The sequence below is a fragment of the Passer domesticus genome, chromosome 2, assembly GCF_036417665.1.
Source record: "Passer domesticus isolate bPasDom1 chromosome 2, bPasDom1.hap1, whole genome shotgun sequence".
In the NCBI taxonomy this organism is placed as follows: Eukaryota; Metazoa; Chordata; class Aves; order Passeriformes; family Passeridae; genus Passer; species Passer domesticus.
In genome coordinates this window covers 8,125,962-8,145,475 of record NC_087475.1, presented here as the reverse complement: position 1 = coordinate 8,145,475, position 19,514 = coordinate 8,125,962, and the positions used below count along the sequence as shown (strand labels likewise).

At 42.0% G+C, this 19,514-nt stretch overlaps 1 long non-coding RNA gene across 3 annotated transcripts in view; it reads left to right on the top strand.

Annotated features, from left to right (window-relative positions):
* Positions 1 to 19,514, top strand: part of LOC135293314 (uncharacterized) — a 44,317-nt gene that overhangs the window by 455 nt on the left and 24,348 nt on the right. For 2 of the 3 annotated variants that reach the window (XR_010355400.1, XR_010355399.1), the window contains exons 2-3: positions 1,085 to 1,154; positions 12,438 to 12,521. This is a non-coding gene — a long non-coding RNA (uncharacterized LOC135293314). The remainder of the gene's footprint in view (positions 1 to 1,084; positions 1,155 to 12,437; positions 12,522 to 19,514) is intronic. The other variant, XR_010355401.1, reaches the window with a different exon arrangement.

Genomic DNA, 19,514 nt, shown 5'->3' with positions numbered 1-19,514 from the left:
GATGAAAGAAATATTTGTTCTGTTTATATAAATTAATTTCTAAAGGATCTATAAAGATAGAATAATAAATACTCTCTGGACCATATTGTGATATAAGTTATTGGCTTAATGTATTTTAAGTTCTTGTCTGCCCATTTCAAAGATTTTTTTTTTCAAATGTATGATTTTTTTTCACTCTAAATGCATTAATAAATGCAGCGTACTCATTTTATGGCCAACTAGCTGCACTAATGAAGAAAAAACTGACTTACATGCACAGGAATCTGATTAGGCTCTTCATAAGAACTATAACTTAGAAATACAGGGTTTTTAACTGTTTTCCCTCCTTATTTCCATCTCTTCTCTTCCAATTTAGTTTGTAATAAAGTTCCCATTGATTTCAGTGGCACAAGCTCAGACTTGGTTGATGAAAAAGCGGGTGGGAAATTCTAATGCAGTTTAATTTTGCTGCTGTTAGAATTCTTCCTCAGAACATCTCTGGTCTTGGTGAAGTTTTCAGCGTTGTTTGTGGGGCTGGATGTCCTCAGTGTGTCTGCCTTGCTCCACTCCTCTCAGAGAGAAGTTAATCAGTGCTGTGGCACAGATGGTGCTGAGCTCTCCTCACATGGCTGCATAGGAGAGAAGCTCTTGATACTGTTTTCAAAGAAAGGAGGAGCAGCCACAGAGAAATTTCAGAGGGTCAAGGCTTACAGTTTTGCACCCACAGCAAAAATGTGCTGTTGGGAGACTTGGCAAGATCAGTTGTTTTAACTGATGGAGATGAGTTCAAAAACAATTTATAATAGTAGTGAAAAATAAATATTTAAGTTTCCTGTTTCTTGTTGCCTTTCTGAGGTTGGCAATGCTACCATTCTTTGTCACAAGTACTTTGAGGAAGGATGAGCACTGAGCCTAAACTCAAAACTTCAGCTTGATGGAACTGGAAGTAGGTTCCAGAAATTTGTTGGGGTGGAAAAAGCAAAACTGCATGAGGGAGAAAGCTGGGCCAGTGAGGTTGCTGGAAAGAGTAGCAAAACTTCTGGGGTAGAGAGGGCTCCTTGCAAAAGCTACTGTATTTTCATTTGTGTTTATTCTCTTCACTCAGCAGGTTCCAACTTCTGCCATTTAACCCTGGTGAGAAATTTTCTGCTAGCAATGGGAAGAGAACAGGCCTGGTAAGTCTCACACAAGCATTGTCTGTGACCTCAGGCTTTCCTGCAGACAGACAGCCGCTGACACAGACACTCAGAGGGGCACTGGTCCTGCTGAGTGACCTGATGTGCAGGACACACAGTCATAGAATGGCTTGGGTTGGAAGGGACATTAAAGATCATCTTGTTCCAGTCCCCCTGCCACAGACAGGAACACCTTTCACTAGAGCATGTGGTTCAGAACTCCATCCAGCCTGGTTTTGAACACTTCCCGGGATGGGGCATCCACAACGTCTGTGTGCCAGGGCCTCACGCCCTCACGGTAAAGCAGCCATCTTGATGAGCAGCTCTGCCTGGCTCCTCTTGCCATGGAGCACGGGCACGGCCTGAGAGCCACAGGGGAAGGAAGGGATTGCCTGGCAGGAGGATGTGGTAGGGACACAGGGGATGGGGGTGATGGCCCAGTGTTGCAGCCAGTCTGGATCAGCCTGGCCAGCTCCTGCTGTGTGTGCCCCACTGTGTGACATGAGGACAGTGAGGGGTCTGGAGGGGAAGCGGTGTGAGGAGCAGCTGAGGGCACTTGGTCTGTTCAGCCTGGAGGAGACTGAGGGGAGACCTCAGTGCAGTTACAGCTTCCTCGTGAGGGGAACAGGAGGGGCAGGCACTGATCTCTTTTCTCTCATGACCAGTGACAGGACTCAGGGAAATGGCCTGCAGTTTTGTCAGGGGAGGTTAAGGCTGGGTATTAGAAAAAGTTTCTTCCTCAGAGGGTGTTTGGGCACTGGAACAGGCTCCCCAAGGAGTGGTCACAGCACCAAACCTGACAGAGCTCAGGAAGTGTTTGGACAATGCTCTCAGGCACATGTGTGACTGGGGTGTCCTGTGCTGGGCCAGGAGTTGGAATTGATGATCCTGACGGGTCTCTTCCAACTCAGCTTATTCTGTGATTCAACATTTCTAGTCACTGCACCCCTCTGTATGTAAAAAGCCCTACTGGGAAGCCCAGAAGCTTCAGGTAGGGATTTGTTGGTTGATCAGATCCTGTTGCTATTAACTGTGGAGCTAACAGGGTTATAGAGCTAATGGGAAGGACAGCAGGTGACTTTCTGTTTCCAGGGAAGTTAAACATTTACTGCTCTTGGAGCCCTGGGGTGAATGTTCAGTGCGAGGGAGCCCAGACCGTATCGTGTTTGTGTGGCTCAGAGCGTGGGCAGTCCATTTCTCTGTCAGGCTTTTAAATCAGAGAAATATTTAATCACAGAGGCACCTCCCGGACTTGACATTTAAGTTTTTTTTTAAATAATAAAAAATAATGCCATGCAAGTATAGTGCAAAGATTTCTTATTAATCATTTAATTCATACAGTGTTGCAACGTTCAGCAATGTTATATCCAAATGCCCATATAAATTATGAGTAATAAGAGTTTCATATCTTTCATTCTTTTCAGAAGACATGAGAGAATCAGATAGAGTGTGGGAGAGCTCCCACATATAGTATCAGTAATTGCAGTGCTACATATTATAAACTTACAGAGCTTACAATTCAATAAAAGTTAAGATATATGTTTAAATTCTAATGAGATTTCACGTGTCACTATTAGATCAAACACATACCAATACTGAAAAAAGATTAGACTTTTCCATTATAACACTTGCATGAATGTAAGACTTTTTCTATGTTATGCTGAGAGTCCAGTAGTAAAATACATGACCTTTTAATCACAAATGGTTTTATGTCCTGTATCTTTATTAGCTATTATTTTTTAAAATTAAAAGTACTTGTAAAATTAATTAATTTGTTGACAGTCCAGTACTTCAAGCCACAAATCACTGTTTTGTGATTTGTACAGGGCTTACTGCACCAAAAATAAAGCATTCTTTGCAAAATTGTGTGTGTGTGTGTGTGTGTGTGTTAAAGGAAGAGGATTTGTGGCTGGTTACTGCACGTGCTCTGCTTTTTTTCTGTTTATTAAAAGAGTCACAAATGGAAGCAACTAAAAAAAGAAAAAGCTCAAACTTAAAAGCTTTAAAATTATAATTTTAAGTCTATTTTTTGATCTGCTTTGTTGGAATTAAGTTTGAAACTATTTTTTTGAATGATAGGAGACCTATAGTAACAGATTGAGAGTTCTCCATCAGTCACTCTGGTTAGTGAGACAGAGAATCTCTTGTGTGGAGTGTAGTAAAGTACACCCCAGTTCTAATTATGTGTTGTGAACAACTTAAGAAAAGCAACATTCTCCAAGTCATAAAATAGAATCTTTGATTTTACTTGAATTTACAAAAGTCCCTTTTCTTATTATAAGGCAAAATGGATTATTTTTTTTAATACTGAACATAGCTGTATTACTCTTAGCTTCTTTTGGGGCTTCTTTACTAACAATGTTGATATCCAGTGTAAATTTTAAATTGATTTATTTCTGTCAGACTGGAATTAAAGCCAGCTAAAGACCTTGCTATCCTCAAAAGACTATATTTTCATTATTATTGTGATTAAGTTAATTACAACTCAATTTACTATTTTAGCCATAGAAGATGCATTTTTACTCTGCATAAAAAAATGCTTTGTTCACAAGTAATTCTGAAATGGGAGCAAAACAGTGACATCCTTTCTGAGCCCCACATCTTTGAAAAGCTAACAAAGGAGAAAGAGCCCCTGATCTGGCAATCTGGCACAAGGGGGTAAAGTGATGAATCGCACTGTTCAGTCATGGACTTGAACAATTTGACAATACCTTCCAAACCTTGTGATTTCTCCCCGTCTAACCATCCCTGGGTGCTACTCAGTATTTGAAAAAGATACATGTGTGCTGAAAAAATACAAAGTGAGCCCTTATTTCAACATGAAAGCACTTTGGGGCAGAAAGAATTTATCTGTGCAAACACCTAAAAGAGATGGAGAGAATGTCAGGGAAGTAGATGTGATTAGTCATACCCAGTGGGAGAAGGCCTGCAGCTGTGAGGAATTCTGTCCTGACCTTAGAAGTAGACAGCTCGATTGTGTTGGACTGCTGCTGCCTAATGCATTCAGACAGAGCAAACTCTCACGCTCCTCTAAAGACAAAGGTGGGTACCAGAACACACTTAATTGCAAATTCTTTGTAGATCTCAGCTGTGCTCAGATGAGGTTTAGATGCTGACCCTCTCTCTCAGAAGTAAGGACATGCAGAATTGTGTCTGAGCTGCCATCCTCCGCTCAGACTTTGGATGTGAAGGAAGATTCTGGGCTAAGATGCTGTCCAAGAAACTTCCCTCTTGCACAGCTTCTAGATTGGGGCATTTTTTTCCCCAGAAGGGATAAACCAGCATTTTTTGTAGCAGTTAGAATCTTATCTAAGCACTGCCTGTGTCACAAAGCTCCAAGATGCCAGCTCTGACAATGGGGAATGCCAGGACAGGTTTGGCTCCAGACTGAAGAGCTGATTGTGTGTTTAGCTGTGACTGCAAACTTGGTTGACTTAGTGAACTCCAGCAACTATTCACTGTCCCTTAAAATTGAAGAGTACTGTAAAAAGGCAAAGCCATATCTGTTGCAGTGCAGGAATACTGGTCTTCTAGTAGATGATAAGGAATTTTGCTAATGGGCAAGAGGTGCAGGTTGCTCTCAGATGCTATAGGGGCTTCCATGCAGGCAGCAGTTTTGGCTGGTGCCAGTTTTGGAAGATCAGGAATTATAGGTTGAGGTGGAATTGCCTCTCTTCAAGGATTGTAGTTCACTTGGAAGCACCAACTTTTTACACCTAACCAAATACAGCCTGTTGTGGCAGAGGGACAGGAAATCCTTTGCGTGGGGCCAGGCAGCACCTGGCTGAGAGTTGTTTAGAGATTTTTGTGGAGCACAGACCACATCCTGAGAACTGCATGTAGCCCACAATTCATGCTGCTTCCAGTTAAGCATGGAAGATTCCCTACCCTACTGATTACAGAAGTAATTAATAGTCTGTGGCTAGTTGCAGCACTGTGCAAAATGCTAAAAATTGTTACCTTTCTGCACATCTGTAGAATGCAGAAGACACAGTACAATCTCAATAAATCCTAGCAATGTTTAATTTTCAGTTGGGGTTCAGCTAGGAGAGGTGTAGCCCCTTCTATCCTCCTATCTTTTGGCTGGTTGGTTTATAGGAGACGGTTTGATCCTGAAAGTGGGCACTTTTTGTGAAAATACACCTTCACCAGAAAGCACAGCACTGCCCAATGGCACTGTAGTGCAAACAAAATAAATTGTGTGGGGAAATGACTGCACTTCACCTCAGAACGTCACTTACTAGAACTGATTCCTTCAGGCCTGAGAGCAAGATTGGAAAGAAGAGCAGCAACAGAGCAATATCTCTCCCTCTAGTGCCTACAGACCCAGACTTCCCAGAGTATGACAGCTCAAAGGAAGACTGAGAAAAAAGAAAAAAAATCTGTCTTTCTGCAATGCATTTAGGACAAGCAAAAGCACACTCACAGCTAATTTTAAGCAGCCTTCAGAATTCAACACCTTATTAACTCTCTTGTACCTAATCCTTGCATTCTGGTATTTTTGGAAGGGCATCCTGCAATTCAGCAGTAGTTTCAGCCCATGTCTCCTTTGTAATAGATGACACCACTCTATTTCTCATTTTAATTAAGAATTAGCTTTCTGAAAATAAGCCATGCTCACATAACACATACTGGTTTAACTAAATGAATTTAGAAATTATATTAGATACACGTGGACACTCTTCTTTCCCCTCTCTAATTTGGCTTAAGAGAGCCCTAAGACTCGTCTAGGTGGAACTGGTTAAAGCCTGCCTGCCTTGTCCTCTGCAGCAGGAGAAGAGTTTGGTCTAATTTCCTACCTGAAACTGTAGGATGGCAAAGTCACCTGCATAGACTAAGGGTGCTTTTCTTGGCCAGCTTTATAGTGCAAGTCCACCAGTACTGGACTGCAGCAATTTGAGTGCATGGATTTTGAGGCTTTTGAAGACAGTGCCTCTTCCTTTGGTGGCTGATTATTTTTTGATTGTGTGGGAACTCAGGGTACAGCTGTATCAAGTGTAAACAGTGCTATTTTGTCTGTGCCTGTTTATCCTGATGCAGTATCTCCCAGGCAGGAGGTTTAGGTTAGCTCGGGGCTGCTTCTAATGAGCTGCAAATGAAAACAAAGTCCTCTAGGTGGTTTCTCTCTGTTATGTGTTATCTAATCAGGGCTCTCTGGAACAGGACTTTGGAAACCTGTTCCCTGCACAAGCACATGAACTACACTTATCAGTAGTGTGTGTTAAGGCTGCTCTGGAGCAGAGAGAAATATAGAGCGGTCTTTTTGATGATTTTTTTTTTTCATAAATGTGTAATATGTTTTCTTACAAAGAAAAATCCTCCTTCTCTTTAGCATCTTGTAGAGTCCTACCCAGAGGTACAGTACATAAAATACCAGTACATCAAGAGATTAAAAACTGAACATTTTCTGGTACAAAACAAGGAATGAAAACTAAAACCAATTCCTGTTCCTTTGACTTGCTAGAATGTAGATAAAAACCCTAACATTTCTAGGGATGGGTTTGTGTACGTGGGAAAGCTGCTGAAAATCAGTGAAATATGTATTTAAAAGCTGATTAATCTGCACCTTTCCCTGGATAAATCCTTTAATACTGTACAAACAGTGTCCTTCTGCAGTGTAGGTTAATCTGTTTCTAACAGGTAAAAAGAAACCACGTAGTTCTGTAGTGCAAAATGTCTGCTGCCAGAATAGCTGGTCAGAGTCTTTTCTCCATGCAAAGGTCTCTCTTAATTGCAGTTAATCCAGTCAGAAAAGAGCAACAAATCTCTATGCACAGGAGGTATTTATGAGTCTAAAATGTGACAGGAAAACAATGAAGACTTCCCCAGGGAATGCTGAGTCTGGGCTCTTATCTGGAGCTGTCCCTTCCTTTCACCCCAAAGTTTCCCTGGTGAAGAGGTTCCCAACTCAGGTTTGTATCATATCACCTCCTTGTTTGTAACATTACATTGCTTGAGGGAATTGTGTCCAGGCCTTCACTGTGCTGGCAGATTGTATCCCCACATCTTGGAGAGGGGTGAGAAGGGACAAGTGAAGGACAGGGCAGGTGTTTATCAGCTCTGGGTGTTTTACCTGGGAGGACTCAGACTCTTGCCGTGCTCTGAGCTGCATCCAGCCTGGCTGCCCGAAGGGACAGAGGTGACAGGAGCCCCTGTGCACACACACAGGCACTGGGGGTGTCCATCTGTGCTCACAGCAGAGCAGCAGGCAGGGATCAACCTGGCCAGGGCATTAATCTCTCCTGTGATAAGAGTCATAAATCACAATATTCAGAACATGCAGGGGAAGTGGCAGAGAGGACTGAAGATGGGGGATGTCATTCTCCCTGCCCTCCCTGAAGTAGAAAAGCCTGTCTTGTAGCCCACAACAATTTCACCCATTAGTCTGTTTAGTCCTTCCTGTCAGAGCACTGTTTCATTTTCAACCACAAAAAACTTTCAAACTATCTTGGAATAATAATCAATTTAATTCCCTAAGCAAAGCAACCTGCAAATGGTATTTCTCCCATCTGCCTCTAGTATCTCAGTATATCAGAAGGCTTTCCCTACTCTCCTAATTTTTTAAGGACTCACCTGAGCCCTTTGTCTTAATGACTGATAATCTTCTACAACCTAAAAATAACTGTTGTTAAAATGGGTCTGTCTCTGAGCAAATGTGGTTTCCTTAGTGTGGGTGATGTTGCAACAGGAAACCAACTTGCTACAGAACTAGAGTCACTATTTACACTAGTCCTGGGCCATGGGTAGAAACCAAATTTTAACTCAGAAAAACAAATATTAGTCATAGGAAAAAGAGAGAAAGTTAGAGAAATGAAGGAACTGTAGGAAGCCAGACTAGTTTTAAATTGAGGCAGGAGAAATGCAATCCATAACTTGCCATGACTGATGGGGATGAAAGCTAACTAGGATACTGGTTAGACCACTGCAGGACTCTGATTCAAGGAGTCTTACAAAAAGACTCCTTAAAAAAGACTTACAGACTATTGCCAGGGCAGGCACCCACCAGTTTAATGTCTGTAGTTCAGACTGGATTTGTCTGCATGCATTCTGAATGTAAAAAGTGATAATGAAGATAGGAAATGAAAATATTTCTCCTTAACCCATGAAGAGAAGCTGAGAGCCTTGTTGAAATAAAATATCTTCTGCAGATTTTGCAATCAGAATAGAGATTACATTTTCAGGGCCTTGAAGGTCTCCACGTGGTATTTAACCCTTGGATGCACATTCTGCTTTATGCTTCTATCACAGCCTGAGCAGGAAAGACTGGGGCAGAGCACATAATTTCTTACACCACAGGAGAAGCAGAAGTGACAAAAGCATTTCCAGAACATTGCTAGGACAATGCTGAGATGCCACATGTGCATTCAAAAATTACTTTTCTAAAGACAGAGAGGACACCTGCAATTGCTTTAATTGCTGGTTTGGTGCTCATGTCCACAGATCAAAAGAAAAGGAGTTCTCCTCCTGTTAGATAAGGATTACTAATCCAAAGTGAAGGACATAGGGAGAAGTTCTCTTTGTTTTGGAAGAACAATGGGAATTGGTTGTGCTCATTAAGTAAAAAGTCTTGCTTTGGTATATTTTTTTTCCCCTTTGTGTAATCAGTGCTTAACAGATTTATGGAATATGAATATTTTTTTTTACCTTTAATATATCACAGAACCTTCAGTTTCACTGAACTAAGTGTTGCTGAGCAGAACATGTTATGTACCTAATGCTTGGCACATTACCGTGAGGAAAGTGCCCAGTCTTGGTGTGAAGGTATCAAAAAATGGTTTCATTTCACTGTCTCAGTTTGACTTCCACAGTCTGACAACTGTGCTGCTCTTAGCTCCCCTCATGTGGTTCTCCACTAGACTCCATAACAGGGCAGGTCATAGTTGGTACCTAATGGTTTTCAGTGCTTCTTGTATTTGTGAAACATCTGAGAGACAGATTTTCTTAGCAGCGTAGAGATGCTGTGCTTGAAGGGGGTCTCTGTAACACTCTCAGGCTATGAATTGTGGTAGAACATGCCAGCTGAGCATAGAAGGGAAAGAAAATGAAATATAAATTCATTACTGCAGAGCCAGAACAGCAAGGATAAATTCTGTCTGTTTCCAGGCATCTGCTTTATATTCCAACCTAAGGATACCATTAGTGGAGACAAACTGAGCTCTTTTGATCACTTTCCACTGTGAAAAGGGTCAATCTTCCTTGCTCTTCACACTCCCTCCTACACGATCCTGACTCACCCTTGGGCTGACTTTCATATTCATTGAGCTGATGCAGCTCATTAACCCACCAGAAAACTGTCCTCTTTTTTTTTTTTTTTTTTTTTTTTACTTCTCTGGATTTATTTTCTGTCAGTTCAATGAGCTGAATCGGCTCAGCAAGGGGTCAGGTAAGTGTCAAAGGGAAGCATGGGTGGGAAACAGGTAGGATTAGGGAAGGAAGAGGAGGAAGACAGGAAAAAGCACACAAGGTGAAGGAAAAGACTGCTTCTTTCAGTGACAGAAAGCCTTAAAATTAGCTTACCATGTCTGATTATATCCTTAGGAAGGTGATTTCCCTGGAATTCCTGTGGGTTCAGTGTAGAAAAGGGAGTTTCTTTAGAGGTTGGATAAAAAGGAAATAAAGAAAAGTAATCTAATTTAGGCACGTAGGTTAGGCAATATAAATAGGCCTGTTTACTGCAAAGACCCCTGTGACCAAAGCTTTAAAACACAGTGACTAAATGCCTGGAAAACCAAAACAGTTGTCTCGAAATGGAGAAGTGCCTTCAGAGAGCTCCAAAAGGCCTCAGGTGTGATCAGAAAGACCAGGCAAGCCCAGGGAGCAGGACGTGAGCCCCAGGTGGGAGTCAGAGTCCAGCAAAGGCTGGTGAGGCTGATGTCACTTGGAATTTGCTCAGGCTCTGCCTGAGGAGGAAATCAGGAGCAGTCCTCTAGTGTAGGTCTTGTTTTCAGCAGAGCAGAGCTCCCCCCTGCCATTCCCTGCCTGCCACCAGCTATCCCTTTAACTTTGTTTCTGTCTTGCTCTTTTTTCACTTCTTGCCATTGTTTGTAAAACTACTACTGAAAATGACCTACATAAATAAATAAATTGAATGAATAAATCATGAGGGAGAGAATGAATGTGTGAGTGTGTAGGTGGATGACACAGGGAACCAGGCTGGTGGGAGCAGCAGGAGCTATCAGTTCATTTGCTGTCAGCAGCAGAGCCCCAGGGAGGGTAAGGACATTAAATATCTGATTGTGCAAGGTGCTGAGTGCCTTCATCTTCTGTCATTTTTGGAGATAATCAAAAGCATTTCCAGACCTTGCCAGTAGAGGCTTCCAGGAAGGATGAAGAAGGCGGAAGACTGAACCTGTGACTTTTATCCTTTGTTTTTTTCAGTTTTCAGATCCCTAAGATTTTTTTTCCCCCATAATGAATCTTTTGATAATTAGCTTTCATGGAGCCTTTTAAAACAATCAATGGACCCTCAAGGCCCTGTGCAACTGAGTTTCTGGGCTTCAGATAATGTAAGGCAGGAGAAAGTTCCCTTTTGCAAGAGCAAGTCTGGAAGGGTAATTTCAGAGTTTATGTTGGTTGTATCCTCTCAGGTGTGACTTTTTCTCCATGGAAGACACTTGCTGAGCCACTGGCCCCTTGCCACACCACTGAGCCCTGGGACTTTTCTGTCTGTGAGCACGAGGTGAACTCTCCAGTTCAGGAAGGATTTTGATGCTCCTTTGAGATTTGCCACATTGCACCCCAGAGATGAAATGTGCCCATTGTGCTGACAGCTTTGCTCTTCAGAATGAGGCATGTACAGCTAGAATTCAACTGATTGCAGAAAGGCATAGCTATTATCTAATGGACAAATTCTAACAAAAAAAAAAGTGGTTTAATTATCAGTGGTGTTTGCAGTAAGCACTCAGTGCTCCTGACCTTGCAGCAGTCCTCCCTTTTTGTTTCTGAGGAGTTCAAACCTTTGTGTGATATGTCCAGAGGATAAGGTTGCATTATGGTATGAGGTAGATAGAGCAGCTTTTTAAAGAATGCTTGGGAATGTGTGTCCATACCCGTGGGTTTTGTATATGTACCTTTTCCTCTCACCTTTTTAAAATATGTGGCTCTTTAGCAGTCATCACAGGAGTCTAGGTATTCCTCCTAAATGATAAGTAGCTGGTTTAGAACTAAAGAAATTGTCTTGAATTTCTCTTCAAATCAAGTATGGCTTGTTCCTGTTCTCTTCTAAAAGTTTACTCTGCCACAAACTTTACAGTTTACCACTGGAGGTGTTGTGGGACATCCAAATGACACAGTGCAGCCAGCCCTTGGGTACATTATGCACTCCCTGAAGAGCACAGGAAAGGAGCACAGGATTTTTCAGTTTCTTTTTCAGTATTCACGGTAGCAGCAGAAATGAGAATAGGATATAGAGGATGAGGTATTGTTGGTTGCAGGCTGTGCTTTTGAGAAGATGTGATGTTCTAAATCGATTTCCTCTTTAAACTTGGCAATTGTATATGCAGGAATAGGGAATTACAATAACAAAGTTTGGAATTCATAAATACACTTATAGCTCTGGTCAAGTGCAAATCCCTCAGGTGGTGGGGAAGGCACAGTGAGCCTATCAGTCACAGGCAGAACAGTCTCCATAGATTGCTGTACAGAGATTGCTCAGAATCAACCATTTATTCAGCTGTGAGATGCTGTTCACATACAAAGTAGGCCAGGATGTCACCTGACTGTGGCTGACAGCCCGTCCACTGACTGAGTCTAGAGCTTACTGCATGTGTGTAAGTCCAAGGTTACCTAAGTTAACTCAAGAAGAAGGAGAAAATTCCAAGGAAAATTTGGGCAGTGACGCCAGAAACCTCATTATTGTGAATCTGGAGCCTCCAGAATGACTTTTGAATATCTCTGCCAGGTCAAACATTATTGCCCCCCATTCCTCCAGATAATACTGCTCCCTGTAGGACCTGATGGGTCAACATCACTGGCAAACTGCATGAGCTTGCTTTGTGCCAGGGCTGGGCAGGACATGTCCAGCCCTTCCAAGTGGTTTGAGCCTGTGACAGCAGGCCATGGCCAGGAGTGATGCAGGAGCTGTGCTCCTTGTCACCCTGGGAATGCCACCACCTTTCTGGATCCTTCCTTGCCTTGGACATCTTCACTGTCCATCCTCACAGTGTAAAGTCCTGAAGGAATGGATGAGGAGGGAGTTGTGGCCATAGGCTGATGTGGGCACCCAGACAAGTGCTGCCGTGTTAGAGATTGTGTGCCTTATCTTCTATTTGATCTCTTTTTCAGGTGGCTGAAAACAATAGAAATTAAAGGGTATTGATATGATGCAGAAGCCTCCATTCCATCCTCAGAGGGAACTGAGCCATACAGGTACATAAAGCCTCAGTGACAGTCAGTGAGCTGGATCCTGTAGGATGGAAAGGGGAAGACAAAACACCACACTTGGTTGGATTTCCAGAAGAATTTTGTTACTTAAGGTTCACACTGATTTAAGAGCAGGTGCCTAACTACATAAGCACATTTGTAAACCTATTAAGTGTGCATTTGTATGCATAGATATCTAAATATTTACCTTTGTGCAGCATTTAGTAACTCTGAAATAAGTTTTCCTGTCCAGCTCCAGTGCAGGAGCCTGTACAGTCATGCAAACATGGCCCTACCTCTCAGCAGGGGATATTAAGTCTTGCACTACATGGATTTAACTCAGACATTTGGCTTTTCAACAGAACTGCACTTGAATGCTTTTTAAAATGCTTCTTTATTCAGCTAGAGCAAAAGAAGTGGTGTTAGCACACCACCCTGTCAGTGCCCTCCACTCCTTTGGGTGAGAACTGTCTCTGTGTTGAAGACAGCATCCATGGAAACTACAGAGGTGGCTGCTCTCCACCCTTTTCCAGGCATACCATTGTCAGCTTCCTTGTATGTTTCTCAGCATTTGAATCTAAAAAAGCTATTAAAAATCTTAAAAGAATCAGAGATAACATTTACTTGCTATTTACACACCTATTCCCAGTCAAATAACTCGCAGTGCCTCAGCCACCTTGCCTGATAATCAGGACAGCATGTGGAATAGTATGTGCTTCTCCCTTTCACCTCCACTCTCCCCATCACTGCTGCAATCCAGCACCCAGAGCACTGTCCTGAATACTGATTTCCTTCTTCTTGCTCTGCTTATTTCCTTTAAGGCATTTTCCTCCCTCTTGTGGATTGACAGACTTACCAACACCAGCTAAGATTCATTTAATATGCCCAGCATAAGCCAAACAGGATCCTGGCCTGTCACTCCATATTCTTTTCTCACAAAGAAATGGTTTTAGCTGCAATTATTTGCATTGTCTGCTGAAATATTTAGCAAATGCAATAGTTTGGTAGTGAGGTGTTGCTGAAACCTATCCTGAATGTTAAGTCTATAAGCCAATTCTTCAGATGCCTGCATTGATTTTTGTTTTGTTTTTCTTCCTGGCTGTGATGAGACAGGGTCACAGCAGCACCCTGGGCTGGAGGCTGCACTCCTGGTCTCTGTGTTGGAGATGTGTAGGGACCATCCATATACATCAGGCCTGCGGAATTAATCCCAGATGCCAAATGTGGAGATGAGTATCACGTGGCAAAGCTTTGAATTTTTCATTTTTCATTCATTAAAAGGCAGTCAAAAAGAAAAAAAAGCTTCATTCTCATCCTCCTGAGTGCTGTCACACTCACTCATATGCACACATACACTGATGCCTTTCCAGTTAATACCAAGGGATGTAATGCATCAGTAAACAGAGAATTGTAGCAGATTTCCACGGATTATGGAGTATATTTTTATAGATCCAGTTGCAAACTAATCATTACTATTTTTTTTTTGAGGTTTTAATATCTCGCAAAAATATTTCTCTTTTTTTTCCTCTGTCCAATTAAAAATCTCCTCTGGCATTAGGCAAAATGTTTCTCTTATTAATGCCCATCAGTATAGTCCTAGTTTGCTGCAGATCCTCTGCTGAATGTCCTGATTTCCCCCCCAAATCATCACCTGAATATGCTTATCTACCTGTAGGAATTCTCTCCTTGGCTACCACAACCTTCTGCAGGCATGGAGCAGCAGCATGCACAGGCACTCAGAGTCACCCCTTTAAACTGAGGTTACAGGCCACTGTCAAGTGCTGGTGGACAGAGTGCAGGCGAGACTGTCAGAGGTGCCAGCTGAATGCAGAGCAGTCACATGGATATCACCTCTTGGTGATAACAGCAGAAGAAAAAATGCCTTTATTCGCTGTAAAGAACATTGACAAGGCATGCCAAACTCACCCACAGCCCTGAAATGGAATAGAGGAAAGGAAAGACTTGCATCTCTCTCTCCTTGTTTATAAATCTGTGTGTAACACACTCCAGGTTCCGTGTTCCTTTTCTGATAGATGTGCAAAGCCTGCACATGGTACCTTTGTCCAGCTTCCAGGCTAACACAGGGCCATATCTGGAACATCCCGGGGGTTCTGGGCTTGATGTTGGCACATCAGAGTCTGTGACATCAGAGGATATCCTGCCTGCAGCTTCCCAAAATTACTGGAAAGGCTTTTATGGAAGATTGTACCTTTTTACAGTGTGTCACTGACAGACAGCGGTGATGCTGTCACTCTTAGGGAAGTGACAGTGTTCCTGCCTCCACAGCATGTTCACCTTGGTGCATCTGTTCTGATTTAAGAGTTTAAAAAACATCTTGAAAGAATTCTCTCAGTGTGTAACTGATATTGACACATCAAGGACACAATTATCATTCTGCTCACATGGAAGGGACATGTTGCAAAGTAACCCTACAGCGCATTTCTAGTATTTTCTATGTATCATTCACCAAATGTACACTTTTTAAATTGTAATACTTGACTAAAATTTTTTTTAAAGTGTTGAGTTTTGGGGTTTTTTTTCTCCATTAGCTCTCTCTCTGTCATCAGGCAAATGGCTTGGGGACGTCCCCACAAATCACTTGGGAGCACTTGTTGAACAGTTGGAGTTACAGAGCAGCATTCACCTTTAGCAAGAGCTGTCTCTGATCCTCAGGACAGCATGGGAGAGTGCATACAGGGCATTCTAGTCCTTGCAGGCATATATTTGTCCCTGTAAATAAAGCATCTTCATGGCATGGGAAATCTGTCCCAAGAATCTTCGAACAGGAAAGTCCTTGAGCTATGGACTTCTAGAAACAGGGAAATGAGGGAAAATACTTGCCCTCTGCTTCTAAACTCTTCTAGGCATCTGGGTTTGGCCATTACTGGATACAGAGTTGTTGAGCTAGATAGACTACAGGTGTAACTGAGTGGGATATTTGTTATTAGAAGTGATGATAATTGTTATTTTGGGATATTTTTTATTAGAAGTGATTAATGCCTGAAAAAAACAGCTAATCATGAAACCATTTTTCATGCAGTTTTTGCACCTCCATTGGCTTCAGCCTCAATGACAGGTCCCAGATCAGAATCATGCCAGTGGCTGAGAAGTGTTTTTTTCAGTACAAGCAAGAATTTCCTGTTCTGTTCAAGTTGGTTTGGTCCACTGAATAGCCTCTGTGATCTATTTCAGCCCTAAGAAGCAAGTGTAAGCCACATCTTGGGGATGACATGTTCTGTCATGGTCAAAGGGCAGCAGATGGAAATGAAAGTTGGTGAAGTAAACAGTTAGTGTCATATAACAAACAGAAGTGACTCATGCCATGTCCCCTTCCCCCTCCAGTCGTTCATGAATCACCTCACCTGTGTCCAAGGAAAGGTCAAACCAATTTCTCAGTTCTTGGAAGAGTTTTCAATTTAAAAGTACTGCAGGATCGTGACATTATTTAGTGTGAAGAGTTGTAGGAGCTCTGATTCAGTTTAACATGGGATTACAGTACAATTCTATTAGAACTGTCTCAGTTACACAATGTGATTAATGTACATCTTGACTAGCTCTCACTGCCAACACAGATTTTCCTTTTCCAAACTCCTTTAGTGCTCTCTCTTGCTCTTCCTTGTTATTTTTAATTGTTTGGCTTAGAAATAAAAAGTGAGGAGATGGAGGAAACTATATTTTTGCTAGAGGAAGAAGCATAGATTCATTTTAAGAGGGTGAGGAACTGGGATTAAAAAAGAATTACTCTTCATGGCTTCATCTGCAAACCCATCCCAGTTATGCTAAGGGGGACGTTCACTCCTTTTTGCTTCTCCCTCACATTTGGGCTCTACTGGCCTCTTCTCTGTATTATTCAGAACCTAAAGGGAGGATAAGTGCTGCTCTGTAAAATTTCAACGTGTCAGAAGTGACGCAGTGTTGGTAGCAGGAAGGGTTCTTTCATCCCTGGCTTTTCCATGACTCTCCTCCTGCTCCCAGCCCCATTTGTTTCCATATTATATGCTTGTTACCAGGAAGAATACAGGAAGAAATTAATCCTAGTATGGATTTCTTTCAAGGCACATTTCTCTCATTTCCATTTTGGCTTGATCTCCTGTTAACTGTCATAATATAAAATCAGGCAGCTTGACATTTTTATTTTGTTCTCCACACAACAGGTTGGGTTAACCTATGTGGGATTCCCATATGTAATTTACCCAGCTAATTTATGTGGAAAATACCAGCTCTCCTGCCCTAGCTTGAATTTGAGTTTGACTGAGTTTCCTCAGCATAAAAGCAAACCGCATTTCCAAATAAAGATATGCTTTTTCCCCTTCTGAAGTAGTTTGTCCTCCTGCATAGGTGTGATATAGAGGAACATATTTTCTGTCCTTCTGCCATTTCATTTTCCTCTTTTCAATTGTACACTCCAAAAGCAGGAGGTGAATGGAAAGGGGATGTCCTGGCAAATCTGGTCACTGCCGTTACCATACCTGTAAATGGATTAGGAGGCAGTGAACCTTTTAAAATAAGATGTTTAGATTCTGTACATAGGATCATGCTTGATTTTTATAACAAAATCCACCTATTTCTCTCTGCATCTCATGCAAGACTGCACCCATCCTGGAAAAATCAATTGAAGGGTTTATGTGTTATGAAACATAGGCACTTATTTTTTAATTATTGCACTCAGCTTAAGGCTGTGCTTCGCTGTGACTGGCTAACCTGGGTCTGTTATAACTCCATTACAACTCAAAATTCAACAGCACTAGCAGTTTTCATCACACTCAATTGTTATTGGAAATACTTGTGCTGAGTCTGACTCCAAATATAACTAAAGCAACTAAAATGTTTGTTCTTCCTATAGATTACTTAGCCTAAATACAAATTAATAAGGATGCAATACTCCATTTTTATGTTTTGGAATAATTTATTTGCTTGTTTGTAGGAGCCAGAAAGTAAGTTGAGGTGAATGAAGTGGAAAGAGCACTTTTGCTGAGTGAACTATAAACAAAATCATTGACAGTTTTACCAGAGAGGGTTTGCAGATGCCCATCAAAATGTCTGCACACAGACTGGCCCTGCAGCATGGGAGCAGCAGAATGCACTGCCACAAGGGAGATCTGTCTGGGTATTTATACCATGCTCATTGCCATGGAAACAGAAAGTCTTATGAAATGCAGACATTACGTACAGAGGTGTTTGTGCTTTCCTGCCTCTCTCACACTCACTCTTTCCTTCCCCCCAGCCCTGGGGCTTTTATGGATGGTTGAATAGTGAAGGAGGCCCAGTGTCAGCCAATAACTTGAACAGGCTCCTAAAACCTTGGGATCCCTGTGCCAGCCTGGGGCAGTGCCTGCTGGAGGGTGCCTTCAGCAGTGGATCCTCCAGCCCCTCAGTGATCCACCTGTCACAGGTGCTCCCGAGCCCCTGGAGAGTGCCTGGTCACTTCAGGGGTGGTGGGAAGTCCTGCAGCAATATCTGAAGCAATATCTGTGCAGAAGGACCACCAAGACTTAACTCACATCATGCCTCCTGCCTCCCCAGGGATGCAGGGAGTTACAGCCATGGCGTGGGAGTCCTGAGCTCAGGGTTTGGTGTGGGCTGTCTGCCAGGAGCTGAGGGGGGGTGTCCAGGCTCTGGACCAGCACACATCCTCTGCTTCTTTACACAAAACATTTCCTCTTTAAGCAGCCACATGCCAGAGTCATTCAAGATGGGAGCTCTTCCTCCTGTCATCACATCTGGCACTGACTGTGAATTTTAGGTAGGTATTAATCATGCTTTTGCACCTCCATATATCACTGGTGTGTTGTGCCACTTTTTTCATCAAAATTACATACTGTAATGTACCTAGGAAATTAATAAATGAAGCCAATAGCAATAAAAGTATCCTAGCTGACTTCAAAAGTAAATTAGTCTTTTTTTGCTTCTGCCTATAGAAGATATCTACCCCAAGAGCGGGGTAATTGGTAAACTCTGGCCCTCTTAGCCCACATCTATATAATTTGTAAATCTGGGTTTAACATGCTGCTTCAAGTCAATATGCTGACACAATCTAATTTTCCAAAGAAAAAGGCTGACTACAGGTCTTCAGAAATTCTTTAAAATGTTCTGCTTAGTCTTATGGCAGTATGTTGTACCAGCCAAGAAAAATGCAAGACCAGGTTTTGGGTCTTGGATTTTGGGTGTTTTGGAGCATTTAGGAGTTAGAAATGCTGTGGAAGGAACCTATTGTTTCCTGTGAACATCTTCCCCATGCTATGAAATATTGCTCACTTTCCTTGGCCAGATAAGGAATTTATAAATGGCAGAGAAATCAAGAATCCAGAAGACTCTGGAACTGGGAATTTTGATGTCTAAAGCAAATGAAACAGTACATTTAAATTACAGTATATTGTTGTTTTTATGAATTTGTTAGTCTTTTGATTTAGAAATGGTTGTATTGTTAACATAGTACTTCTTTTGCTGTAGCTACACACTTAAGTAGGCACGGTACAACACCCAAAATTGCTACCTAGAGATACAGTATTTTGTACACAGTAGGATTTCTAATTGCTTGAATAATACTACACAATGGAATAATTTCTTACGCAGTGAGGGCTGTTTCTCACTGCTTGAGATATAATAACCTCTTGGGAAGTCATGGAGCTGCAAACTGTAATGATTTATGTAGAGCATTTTTGCTCAGTCTCTACTCTTAAAATGCTCAGCATTCACTAAAAAATGAATCAGGGGAAACTGGTAAAAATAAGTTGCAGAAACAGAATGAGATGGCTCTTCAGATTTATATATAGAAGGCTTTTTAGACGCCCACATCCCCTATATTAAAAACAGTGATTCAGAAAATCAGCCAGCGGATTCCTGAACCAAAGTATTGTGTGTGAGTTTTGCAGTCCACATTTAAAGAGATGCATTGTTTACAAGAATGAAATGGGTATTACAAGGCAGTTTTGCAATACAGCTGCCTTGTAGTGCAGTCTCTTTACTTGGATGAGATGATGCTAGTTTTAATTTACCAGT